The following is a 13589-nucleotide window of genomic DNA, read 5'->3' on the forward strand; positions in this document are numbered from 1 at the left end:
GTCTTGGGTTTGATTCCCAGTAAAGGGCACATACCTGGATTTCAGGTTTCATCCCTGGGCTAGGTTGGGGAGCAAGCAAGAGATAACCAATCATCTGTCTCTCTCACATCGATTCTCTCTCTCTCTCTCTCTCTCTCTCTCTCTCTCTCTCTCTCTCAATATATATATATATATATATATATATATATATATATATATATATGTCCAGCAGGGCTCCACCACTCACAGGATCGTATGGCAATCGGCATCTTGAATGGAGAACTTGGGGAGGAAGGGATGCCCGGTCTGCAAGACATGGCCAATGGCGGTGCCTGGTGGTGACTGTACTTCCATCTCTCGGTCCCCGGAGTCCACCAGACGGATGCAAAGAGGCCGGTGGCCCTGCAGCACAGACATACACAGCAGTTGCTCTCTTCAGCCGCCTGACCCAGGGGCTGTCCAGCCCCTGAGGGCAGTTCATACCGGTTCCTTGTCTCCCAGCCTAGGCGTGTTTCCACTCGCACAGCCCTCTGGTGAATCAGGATTTGGTCAATCAGCACCAAGAATGCGAGGCCAGAAGTACCCCAGGCAGTGGCAAGAGGGGGGCAGCAGGCCCGGCAGCAGGCCTCAGGGCACTGGGGCTGGGCGAGGGAAGAGAGCGAAGCGGGTGCAGGGGCAGGCACATGGGCGGGCACTGGCGCAGGTCCAGGCCCCGGATGCTGCACCTGCTCTGGGCACTCAGTGGTCACAGGGCAGGGAGGAGGGGGCAAAGGGGTATAGCCTGCGAGGGGCAAGGATCCTGCCATGGGAAAGGGGTGAGGGTTCGCGGGTTGTCGCTATACCAGAAGCTTAGTTCTAGAAGCGGAGGCAAGCTAGGGGCAGCCTGGCAGACACAGACAGACACGAAGACGAACAGGCAAACGCGGAGAGGCGGCTGCACCAGGCGCCTAGGGTCTCTCGGGTGGTGCCTCTGACTCAGGGAACAACTGGAAGTGTCAGCGGGCGGGGCACAGTACCTGGGACCGTGGATTCCCTCTGGGGTTTGCAGAACGGCCCCCTCCCTTTGTTCTTCCATTCTCCGTGGAGGCGGCTGTTGGCAGACGTCAGGACAGATGGATCCGCAATCAGACCAATAGCCCGACCTCCAGGGAGGTTTCCTGACCTCTCTGCGTCCCCCACTCACTTGAAGCCCCTAAAATAGTCGGGGTGCCCAGTGCTCAGAGGTTCCCGTGAGCTCATGGAGACAGACCCTTGGTCATCGGTTTTTATTCTTTTACTACATTTCTTCCTGCACAGTGATCACACTTTGTCTGGAGCGGGACAGGCTTGAGTGACCTTGTGGAGCGTCTAGGGAGGGGAAGCGGCCGCAGTACCTGAGGCCAAGTTCCAGGAGGCTGGCAGCGCTGTGGGATCATGCTGGCAATACTGGTCCATTGGTGCCTGGCCTGTCCTCTTGAGTTTGCACCTGCAGGCCTACTAAGGGATCCAGTCCCCAGTTCTGCCCCGCCTCTGCCACCGATTGATTGGAGGCTGAAGACCAGGAGGCGGGACCAAGAACTCTGCCTTTCAGCTGCTCGCCAGTCACAGCTGCCACTGATTGATCAGCTCCTACTCCCTCAGCTCCTACTCCCTCAGCTCCCTAGCCTGGCATTTGGTCGAACCTTCAGTCATTTTGGATGTTACAGACCCTAGGTTTTTATATATTAGGATATTTTTTTCTCTCCCCTCCCTTCCACTCTCTTTAAAAAAAAAATCAATGAAAAAAATATCCTTGGGTGAGGATTAACAACAACAACAAAAAGTAAGTGTTAACATATTGGCTATTTACAATTATTGCACATTTCAGATCTAAGAAGATTGTTTGATACATTCTTTCTGAGGTGTTATTTAGCATAGAAATTTCCATAGAGCATATGAACAGACAATCTGACTCCCAGCTATTCTTGCTCTTTGAAAGAGGCTGGATTAGATCTGAGTATTCATGATTCTATAAACATTTATTTAACTTCACAAGATTAGTCACAATAATATCATTGTTTAATATTTTTGCAAAGCTCTTTTAGTGAGAATATATAAAGCTCTACACATTTGGGATAAATGCCCCTAGAATATAACCTAGAATAGCTGAGACTGTTCACCACTTCAACAGTACTAGAACAATCTCTGGACCATAGTAGGCATAAAGTTTATAAATGCTAAAGTATAATAATGACTAGTACTATAACACCAATGGTTACATTCCTTTGAAATTATACAATGTTTATGTAAGCATTAGGTAAACAAAAATCTGAAGTTTTGCTATAGTACCTAGTCATTCTAAAATTTTTGTTCAGTGCCATTATGTAAGAAAACTGAACTTGGTTAGAAAGGTAAAGAGAAGAAGTTAGTCTATTTTCAACCAGCTTTCTCCTAAAAAGTGTAAAATTAAAAACAAGCATACTCAAGTCCATTGTTATATAAATACTAGAGGCCCAGTGCGTAAAATCACACTAGACCCAGACCTGGCTTGCCGCGGGACCCAGCATCAAGTCCCGCCAGCACCGTGGGACTCATCAATGCACCTCCTAGTGACTGGTCTTTGGTCATTACGGGGTTACAACCAGTGGCTTTTTATTATATAGATATTAGCTATGCTTTGAAGAATACTATCTTAATGCACGAGTAGCAGATTAATACGTGCCAATCTTACTACATTTCAGAAGTCAAATCAGCAGCTGGGGAAACTTTGAAGTATTACATATGTCCCTTTTTTCACTACAGGATTCATACAGTTTAAGTAAATTGTACTTCCATCTTCACCTTACAAAGCAGCGGACATCATCCTTCAAGGTCACTCCTTTACTGGAATCCTCTAGATGAGATAAAGAAACAAACTTACTTTACCCTCTTCTCCCATACTTCACAGCCAGGGCTCCAGGTTCTGAATAATTCTGACCAATAGTCTACATTAACACTAGATTGCCCAAGGAAGTCATTTTGACTGTTTTTTAATTTCAATTAGAAAAACAATTATGTATATAAGGACACAATGTCTTAGAATTTTGTGACTTTTTTTTTACAACATATAAATGCGTTTATTAATAATTGTAGTTACCTCCCCCTCCTTCATTTCCAGTATATATATATATGTGTTATACCTATATTGCCCAAAAGCAGTCATTTTGACTGCTTGGGGGGCGGGGGGCGGGAAATTATGACTCTTATTATTGAATTGAGTAAATTTCTTATATTACCAGGTCGGCTCTGTATTGAAATAACAGTTTTCATTTTTTTTTTCGATTACCATCACATGATAACATACAAGTACATGATAAATTGTCGATACTTGATAAGTTGCAGTTGCTCAATAAGCTAAACTAGTACTTGTTATTCGAATCTTTATGCAGTGATACTTGTTCTAATAAGTTGTTTATTTTATTTCTTTTGCGCCCTAAATTCATGAAAGAAATGTCGAATAGAAGTGAGTTATTGGAAAAGCTAAGGAACATAAGTGAAGAGTGCTCCGATATTATTCTTTCACAATGCAGTCATTTTGACTGCTTTTGGGCAATATAGGTATATACTAAATTTCAGTCTTTCTAGTGTTAAGAAATTATATCCAAATTAGCCATCCCATAATGGAAATAATCATTATTTTTTATTTCAGCGATGACATAGATTTTTGTAATATTACAGTTACAAAATACCTGTTGGAATTGTACTAATAATGAATATAAAATGAATAAGTATCTATAAAATTAATTGTACATTGTTACTGCCTTGGTTAAATTTGGCTGTCACTTGATTCTTTAGCCTCGACTCTAACAACTGCCCGGAAGCACACTGAACACTTATAATTTTCCCCATTAAGCATTGCTTGTCCTGCCTCAATTTCATTCCATGTGTCCTGTCTATAAAGATCAACTTACTAGTTTCTACCTAAATGCTGATTGTCTTTTTAGATTGGGCTCAGGAATTGCAATTCTTAGGAACCAGTTCTGACCTCAATTCCTAACTAACCTTGGTCAAGGGTCCCTCTCAGGTGCTCCCCGCAGTGCTTCCCTTATCAGAGGTCTGCCATGGAGTTTTGCAGTGGTCAGTTATTTTGCCCCCTTCTCCTACAATAAGTTTATTGGAGACAAAGAACAATATTGCATCAACCTTTATAGAGAATGTAATGAGCATAGTCAAATTCAGCCTATTAATAAAGATCTGGCTTATACAACATTTTGCATGTAAACTTGGATTCTAGAAACATTTTCCATAGCCTTATAATAGTATTGTAGAAACTAATGTAATGTCAGAAATGGTTAAAGACAACTTCTCATTATATCATGTTAGGGATCACAATACTTACCTTATTTAATTTCAGCCTAATATATTTTGATGAATTAAGAATATATATATATATATACACATACATACATACTAGGGGCCCTGTGCATGAAATTCATGCAGGGGGGGGGGTCGTACCTCAGCCCAGTCTTAGTGATGGCTTAGGCCCGCTCCCTGCTCCTCTTGGGGAGTGGGCCTAAGCCACAGTCTGGCCTCCCTTTGTGGGAGGTGACCGGGCTGATCAGGGGAAGGCACCAGCCCCATCACCCCGCTGCTGCAGCCACTGCCAGTCACCACAGCCAGCAAGGTATTTTCATCAACACGGACTCCAGTCCCTTCACCATGAAAAAATGACAACTTTCTTTAGGCATTTTCAAGATGTTTCTTTCATATAATAATAATTTCTTTATATTTTTTTTTATCCTCACCTGAGGATATTTTTCCATTGATTTTTAGAGAATGTGGAAGAGAAAGGGAAAGACAGAGAGAAACATCAAAGTGAGAGGAACACTTTGATTGGTTGCCTCCTGCATGAGCCCTGCCCTGGGCCCCAGCCAGGGAGGAGCCTACAACCTAGGTACATGCCCTTGGTCAGAATTGAACCCAGACCCTTCCATCGGCAGGCCAAGGCATTATCCACTCAGCCAAACCGGCTAGGGCAGGATATGACATTTCTTAGCCCTCCAGCAGCGGACCTTCGTTTTTTTCGCCAGGAGTGTGGAGAAAAACCCTAGATCACCTTTTTGGATTCTTATTACCCAAGTTACTAAGAATATTACCAGTGGCATACAGGGAGCTTAGACAATGAGCAGTCAGAAAAGGTGTTTCCTCTGTAGTTCACACCAATCGCCAGTTTGTCCGCCCCCCCCCCCCACCCCAGGCCTGACGCCTCTGGGCCAGGCTTCAGGCCTGAGCAGGGGACCCTCATCTCCCCCCCGATCGCCAGATTAGCCCCTCGCCCAAGCCTGATGCCTCAGCCAGAGGTGTTGACCCCCATCACCCTCTGATCGCCGGATCGGCCCCTTGCCCAGGCCTGACGCCTCCGCCAGAGGTGTCAGGCCTGGGCAGGGAATCTCCATCTCCCCTCTATCACCGGGGCTTCTGGGTCCGGCCTGCAGCCCACGATGGCGGCTCACGCTGGCAGCTGTGCTGTCCCGCCTTGCCTGCAGTATGCAAATTAGCCGCCATCTTTGTTGGTGGTTAATTTGCATATCACGCTGATTAGCCAGTGGGAAGTGTAGCGAAGGTACAGTCAATTAACATGTTTGTCTATTATTAGATAGGATATATCCTAACATGCAAATAGACCAAACATAAGAACAACCGAACAACCAGTTGCTATGAAGGGGGCTGACCACCAAGGGGTGTGCAGTTGTTGGCAGCACATGGCAGATTGCAGAACATGCCGGGCGTTGGCCACAGCAGGATGGTGGAGCAGGTGAGTGGGGATGCCAGACCAAGGCAGGTTGCCGGTCACTGTCATCAGGGCAAGCCTCTGGTGGTTACTGAAAATTCTTTGCTTCCATATGTCGCGTTTACGCCTGGCGCTCGCACCTGCCGCCAGCTCCGGCCCCGCTCCCACCCACAGCCAGCAGTGGAGCCAATGCTCACATCCGCTGCCAGTGTTTGGCACTGGTCCCGATTGCTCAGCACCATTAGTGGGTTCGAGTGGCAGCTGTTGGCCCAGATTGCCCCTGGGGACTTCTTCTCCTCCCCCTGCTCCTGAGGGGTGATTGGGGGCAGCAGCTACCGCTCCCACTTGCTGATGATGCTGGCGTCAGCAGCAGATGCGTGCAGACAGGGGACCAGGGCCACAGCAGGAGAAGCCGGGCAAGGGCACAGAGAATGGGCCGAGACCTGCCCCTGTGCCCACTGCAGCCTTGTAGACCACAGTTCTTTTCAAGGTGCATGAATTCATTGATTCAAGAACAGGGTATCCTATATAATAAAAGGCTAATATGCAAATTGTCCCCATGGGTGGAAGTTCTGCATTCCCTCGCCCCAACTCCCGGCTGTCTGGCCCCAATCAACCCTGATCACTGGCCAGGCCGAGGGTCCCCACCCATGCACAAATTTGTGCAGCATGCCTCTCATTTTTAATAATAAGCAGGTAAAAGGTAATCTAACTACAACTTTCATAGATTAGTATACATTCTAAAAGTTCCAAATCTGAATCCATTACTTTTGATGTTAATAGCCATACTGTCCCTATAAAAGATTTACCTAAGACATAAGAATTAAAGAGAAGTATGATGCAGCTACATGATAAATGCCCTGAATCTCATTCTTATGACTAGAAAACTTCAATCTATTCTTTAAAGCTCCTTATAAGAAAGAATGGAAATAAAATGAATACAGTATTTTAAAAATAAAGTCTCATTTCCATTTCACCAAACAGCAGTGTTTCACCTAGCTAATACTATGACTATAATTATCCTGTAACCTTGACCATATTTTATTGAAAGATCAATAAACCAAAGTAATCCATAAATAAAAAACAGGGAAAGAGCTGAATTTAAATAAACCAAAAATAAATATATTTATTCTTACAAGTAAATATTTTTCAGAGTCCCATGGACAAATATGCAAATATAACTTTGCTAAGACCCTACTTTACATTTCATAGTCCTTCCAAGTCTATAATTCCCATGTCCTGGAAAGGGAATTATTACTAAGCTACCCACAGTTATATGATAATTGAAAAAATATATATTTGATTTTTCTAAAAATATTTTTACAAAACAATATACTCCAACTGAGTTTTGGACTAAAAATTTTAACTTAGAATAGTTTCAGACTGACAAAAAAGTTGAGAAGATAGTACAAAAAGTTCTCATATACCTCATATCTAGTTTGCATATTTTAAACATCTTACATTAGCATGGTATATATATCACAACTTAAGGATCAGCACTGATACATTATTATTAAGTAAAACCCAATAATTTATATTGATTTTTTTAGTTTTTACTAATGTCGATTTTCTGTTAAAGTATTTTATCCAGGATATTATGTTACTTTTACTTGTCAGTCTCCCTAAATTCCTCTTGGCTATGACAGTTTCCCAAACTATTCTTGTTTTTGATATTCTTTAAAGTTTTGAGGAGTAATGGCCAAATACTGTCCCTCAATTGTGTTTTGCTTGCTGGTTTTCTCATGATTAGACTGAGGCTACATGGGGGTGGGGGAGATCACAGAGGTAAGGTGTTGTTTTCACCACGTCATATCAAGGGACTATCCCGTCAACCTGATTTATCACTCTTCAGGTTGATCTGGATCACCTGGCTGAGGTAGTGTTTGGCAGGCTTTTCCATGTAAAGTTATTCTTTTCTTCCCTCTTCCCATACTGTATGTACTCTTTGGAAGGAAGTCACTATATGCACAGCCAAAATTTTAGGGATAATGAGTTGTGTTCCTTCTATTTGTGGATATCGTTTATACAAATAATAATTGAAATTTAACTGAAGAGGACATTTTGTCTGGATCATAGCCAAGCTTTCAGGACAAAGATTTGAGGTAGAATGATAATCTCATTCTTTTATGTGGGTGACCCACAACAAAGTTTGTTCAAACAGATGCTGATATGATGAGAACCACTAACACACCAGTCTATAAGGCTAGTTCCAACAACAGACCTATAAGACCTATTCGTAGTTCTAACCTGTGATTCTCCTTATCACAAGCAGCACTGTTAGCACAATACAAAAACTGAAGCAAATTGAAGCTAATGATAAAATCTGGATACCAAAATGTGGATAATTAGCTGAGGAATTTAATGTAAACAAAATGGAGTTTAAACCTGGTGCTGACTTTGTATATCAGCAGGGACTCCACAATCACAAGCGCCAAGGCATTAGCCCCTCTGTGGATAATGCACCTGGTCTAAGACAGAAATCTACAGCAATGGGCAGTGCAGACTGTATCTCCATGAAGCCTCCAGAAAAACTATGAAAATAAGCAAAGGCCACCCAAATTAGACTATTTGTGCAGAGCTTGCTATATCAACGCAGTCAGCCACTATGACTTAGATTTGGCAGAAAGTCAAAGACAGGCATAATGAGAGAGAGAGAGAGAGAGAGAGAGAGAGAGAGAGAGAGAGAGAGAGAGAGAGAGAGAGGCTTTAGGTATGCTCTGGTTGCAGATTGCTCATTTAGGAAAGCTAGAAGTGAGCTTATTAGAAGTGGGCCATCTTATGTGATTGGTTTGGGGAGCATATTTGGCAATATCTGGTTGGTCCTGAGTTGGAAGTAGGGGCAAAGTTGGCACTCATTGAGCAAGTCCTATTCATTCTGGACCAATCACTGCGGAGATTGTGCTTTGACTTCCAGAGGTGGTTAGTACAGGTTATATATTGTCATATATGGTCTGACCACTGTCCATTTGTATATTGACCCTTTATATACATTTTCCAGATAGAATTATGCCAAATTTAGTCATATTCCAGATTTATTAAACTAAAATACAATTAAACATGTATATATTTCTAGGGTAGATTAATATCTTCACACTAGTAAGCATCTCTGTGTAACAGTATCAAATCAGTTAAGGTTCTCCAGAGATAGAGAACCAGTAGTATATATAGGAAAACACACACACACACACACGTATGATTTATTTCAAGGAATTAGCTTATGTTTGAGGACTGGCTTACGAAATTCATAAGGCATGCTGCCAGCCTAGAGTTGATACTGCAGCCTTGAGGAAGACTATTTTTGATTCAGGAAAACCTCAGTTTTGCTCTTATGGCCTTTCAGCTGATTAGATGAGGCCCATCCATACTAGTAAGAAAAATCTTACTAAAGTCAACTAACTGCAGAAGTTTACCACATTTACAAAATACCTTCAATTGAACACCCGGAATAGTATTTGATTGAATAACTGGGTACCGTACATAGCCTAGCATATTAGACACATAAAACTAACCATTGCAATCCACAACGGTAATATTATTCCCATTTGTCAATTCTCTCTTTGAAATCATAATTTTATCATTTTAAGAAAAGTTTTAGCATTATTATTTGCAGATTTCATTTTTTCCTTGTAACTTCTTTTAAAACTGTGATAGGTTCTTTATGAAGTATTTATGACTGATTATTACAGTTGTATTGGACAGTAATTTTAATGTAATTATGTTGAATTAGCCACCATATTGGAGAAGCAACTTTTCATAAATATATTTGTCTGGATACGAAAATGCAGATGAACTACTTGTTGTATTTTAACATTTTATTATAGAAAGAAACAAATAATTTAAATTGAAACAAGGGCACTTAAATACCATTTTATCTTTTAAACAGAAAAAAACTACATGAAGAATTTGTGTTAAAATTCTGAGGAGCTTTCTCTCTTTGATTGATTTCATTGTGTTTTCATATGTATAATAGAATGTAGAATTATGGAACTGATGGTGTTCTAGAAGAAGTATATCAAAATGTAAATTACTAGAGGCACTCTCTTAAGTTAAAGATTATAGAAATCAGGTGATAAGGCCAAAGACAGAGGGATAGATACCATCTCTTGAATATTAACCAGCACAGCATGAAAATCCCTGGTATCTACCTACAGAAGGTTGGAATTTTTCCTAAGGCAATGAGACTCCATTGCACTCTGCATGAAGTTAATTCTACTGGTTACATTTTAACTTCTAATAACATTAATTCTCATTTAAATTATTTTTTCTCCCCAGTGATCCCACTACTAGGAATATATCCCAAGAAACCAGAAACGCCAATCAGAAAGGATATATGCACCCCTATGTTCATAGCAGCACAACTCACCATAGCTAAGATTTGGAAACAGCCTAAGTGCCCATCAGCAGATGAATGGATTAGAAAACTGTGGTACATATACACAATGGAATACTATGCTGCAGTAAAAAAAAAAAAAAAAGGAACTCTTGCCTTTTGCAACAGCATGGATGGAACTGGAGAGCACTATGCTAAGTGAAATAAGCCAGTCAGAGAAAGATAAATACCACATGATCTCACTCATTTGTGAATTATAGAGAACAACGTAGACTGTTGAAAAGAAACAGATCCAAAGACTGAGAAACAGCGATCAGGCTATCAATCCCCAGAAGGAAAGTAGGGGAGGGCGGGAGTATATAAGCCAAACCAATGGACATGGACAACAGGGGGATGGGAGCATGAGTGTGCAGGGCGGGGAGGGAGGTTGGGGGTTAGTTGGGGGGGATGAGGACACATTTGTAATACCTTAACTAATAATAATAAAAAAATCAAATTATTTTTTCTCAGATTGCCCCATATTTTAGTAGAATGTGGACCCATATTCAAATATTTCCACAATTTTAAAATAACTCCATGAAATTTGATTATATTTTTGAGAAAAAGAGATACTGTGAAGGCCAAAGGCCTACACATGAGCAAAAGAACTTTAAATTTAATTTTATTTCAACTGTAAACCAACCAATTTATGGGGAGAACATGTTTAGATTTTTATAGTGCATTGGAATATACATTTACTAAACATTCCTCTAACATTATAAATCAAATTCATTTAGTTCCATTCAATATCATTCATTCCTTTCTACAGACAGAAAGCTCTTAAACATAATGTAATTCTAGATTTATGTAAATCTTAGACAAACTCAGACATTCCTCTCAAAAGCAGTCATTAAGAAAATAATTATAAAAGTTATTTCTTCTACTGGAGTCAGTTGAACAGGGATTACAAACAAAATACCCATGAGAACTATCCTATATAATAAAAACCTAATATGCAAATTGTCCCCTCAACTGGGAGTTCAACAGGAGTTCGACCAGGGGGCGGGGCAGCTGGCCAACTGCCCAAGGCCCCTCCCCCTGGCTGGCCCTGCCCTAGCCAGCGGTGGCAGCAGGCAGCCAGTGGAAGGGAGGCCCTAGCCAGCAGCTGGCAGCTGCTAGGGACCCTACTCTTGCATGAATGTCATGCACTGGGCCTGTAGTTTAACTAATAATTACATTGGAAAGTATTTGCCCTACAAACAGATATTCTTTTTTTGGAAATTTATCATTGCTGAAAGTATTACACAGGTCCCCTTTGTGTGTGTGTGTGTGTGTGTGTGTGTGTGTGTGTGTGTGTGTGTGTATGTGCTTCCATTAACCCCCTCCACCAAGTATCTGCTTCTCCCAGGCTTCGACACTCTATTGTCTGTGTCCATGGGTTATGCATATATGCATACTAGAGGTCCAGTGCATGGATTCGTTCATGGGTGGGGTCCCTCCCAGCCGATCAGGACCATCTTGCCCAGTTCTGATTAGGACTGGCTGGCCGGTTGGGGGGAGGGACTGTGGGAGGCTGGTCAGCGTGGAGGTTGGCTGTGGGAGTGCACTGACCACCAGGGGCAGCTCCTGCATTGAGCGTCTGCCCCCTGGTGGTCAGTGCATCTCATAGCTACCAGCCAGTCGTCCAGTGGTCCGGTCATCTGGTCATAACAATTGCTTAGGCTTTTATATCTATACTAATAAAAGGGTAATATGCTAATTAGAACAGGAGACCTTCTGGGAAAACTTCTGGACATCCTTCTGGAGAAAGCCATGGTGATGGGGCCAAGGCAGAGGCAGTTAGTGGTGATCAGGCCAGGAGGGGAGGGAAGTTGGGGGTGATCAGGCCAACAGAGGAGTGCAGTTGGGGGTGAGCAGGCCAGCAGGAAGGGGCAGTTGGCAGCAATCAGGCCAGTGTGGGGGAAAGTTGGGGGCCATGAGGCTGGCAGAGGAGGGCAGTTGGAGGTCATCAGGCTGGCTGAGGAGGGCAGTTGGGGGCCATGAGGCCAGCAAGGGGGGGGGAGTTGGGGGCAAGTAGGCTGGCAGTGGGGGTCAGTTGAGGGCGAGCAGACTGGCAGTGGGTGGAAGTTTGGGGCAAGAAGGCCAGTGGGAAGGCAGTTGGGAGCTAGCAGGCCAGCAGGGGCGGGGGGAAGTTAGGGACGATCAGGTTGGCAGGAGGGGCAGTTGGTGGTGGGCAGGCTGGCAGGCAGAGTGGTTAGGAGCGATAAGGCAGGCAGGCAGGTGAGTAGTTAGGAGCCAGAAGTCCCGGATTGTGAGAGGGATGTCCAAGGGGTCCCAGATTGAAGAGGGTGCAGGCCGGGCTGAATGACAAACCCCCCTCATGCACTAATTTCATGCACCGGGCCACTAGTAAATAGATAAGTTCCATTGTTTATCATAACCCTTCCATTCCCCACCCCTGCTTTCCCTCTGAAATTTGTCAGTTTGTTTCATGCTTCTAATGTTTCTGGTTCTGTTTTATTCATTACTTTATTTTGTTCATTAGATTTCACATATGAGTGAGATGATGTGCTATTTATCTTTCTCTGACTGGATTATTTCACTTAGCATAATACTCTCCTGGTCCATCCATGCTGTTGCAAATGGTGAGTTCCTTCTTTTTTTACCATTCCATTGTGTACCTGTAATGCAGACTGTTTTATCCATTAATCTACTGATGGTCACTTGAGCCATTTCCAAATCTTAGCTATTGTAAACTGTGCTGCTATGAACATAGAGGTGCATACATTCTTTCTGATTGGAGTTTCTAATTTCTTAGGATATATTCCTAGAAGTGGGATCAGTGGGTCAAATGGCAGTTCATTTTTTTTAGGAAACTGCATACTGATTTCAACAGTGGCTGCACTAGTCTGCATTCCCACCAGCTGTTTACTAGGGTTCCCTTTTCTCCACATTCTCACCAACACTTACCATTTGTTGATTTGTTGATGATAGCCATTCTGACAGATGTGAGGTGATACTTCATTTTCATTTTAATTTGCATATTTTGAATGATTAGTGACTTTGAGCATCTTTTTATGTCTCTTTTTCCACTTTGCCCACTCTGTCCTTCTCTTTGTCCACTTTGGAGAAGTGTCTATTTAGGTCTTTTGCTCATTTTTAATTAGATTGTTTGGCATGAGTACCTGATATATTTTGGGTATTAAAACTTTATCAGATGTATCGTTAGCAAATATACACTGAGTGGCCAGATTATTATGACCAACTGAGAGTTGTAGGCAAATTAGCTGTATACTGCATCATATGGGATGTGGAAGCCCAAGTCCTGTTCGAACACCTTTACTGTCTGCAGTTACTAAGATAGAATGTCTCCAGTTTGCACAGGAACACAAGGATTGGACAGTCAAGCTTTGGAAAAAAGTCATGTGGTCTGATGAATCACGTTTCCAGTTGCATCACGCAGATGGCAGAGTGAGAATTTGGCGGAAACAGCATGAAAGCATGCACCCTACATGCATAAGTACAGCCCTTCAAGCTGGTGGGGGAAGTGTTATGGTTTGGGGTATGTTTTCC

At 42.6% G+C, this 13589-nt stretch overlaps 1 pseudogene across 1 annotated transcript; it reads right to left on the bottom strand.

Moving 5' to 3' along the window:
* Nucleotides 1-207: 207 nt before the first annotated feature.
* On the bottom strand, nt 208-785 carry LOC308532958 (phospholipid scramblase 3-like; annotated as a pseudogene). The gene has a single exon. The product of its transcript is annotated as a phospholipid scramblase 3-like (transcript).
* Nucleotides 786-13589: the final 12804 nt, after the last annotated feature.

Source organism: Myotis nattereri (assembly GCF_964212035.1).
Source record: "Myotis nattereri genome assembly, chromosome: 1".
Taxonomy (NCBI): Eukaryota; Metazoa; Chordata; class Mammalia; order Chiroptera; family Vespertilionidae; genus Myotis; species Myotis nattereri.